Source organism: Colobus angolensis, unplaced genomic scaffold (assembly GCF_000951035.1).
Source record: "Colobus angolensis palliatus isolate OR3802 unplaced genomic scaffold, Cang.pa_1.0 Scaffold281, whole genome shotgun sequence".
Classification (NCBI taxonomy): domain Eukaryota; kingdom Metazoa; phylum Chordata; class Mammalia; order Primates; family Cercopithecidae; genus Colobus; species Colobus angolensis.
This window is the reverse complement of record NW_012116055.1, coordinates 611,540-611,907: the sequence shown is the minus strand read 5'-3', so window position 1 is coordinate 611,907 and position 368 is coordinate 611,540.

Genomic DNA, 368 nt, shown 5'->3' with positions numbered 1-368 from the left:
TGAAATAAAAGAGGACACAAACAAATGGAAGAACATTCCATGCTCATGGATAGGAAGAATCAATATCGTGAAAATGGCCATACTGCCCAAGGTTATTTATATATTCAATGCCATCCCCATCAAGCTACCAATGACTTTCTTCACAGAATTGGAAAAAACTACTTTAAAGTTCATATGGAACCAATAAAGAACCCACATAGCCAAGACAATCCTAAGTAAAAAGAACAAAGCTGGAGGCATCACACTACCTGATTTCAAACTATACTACAAGGCTACAGTAACCAAAACAGCATGGTGCTGGTACCAAAACAGAGATGTAGACCAATGGAACAGAACAGAAGCCTTAGAAATAACACCACACATCTACA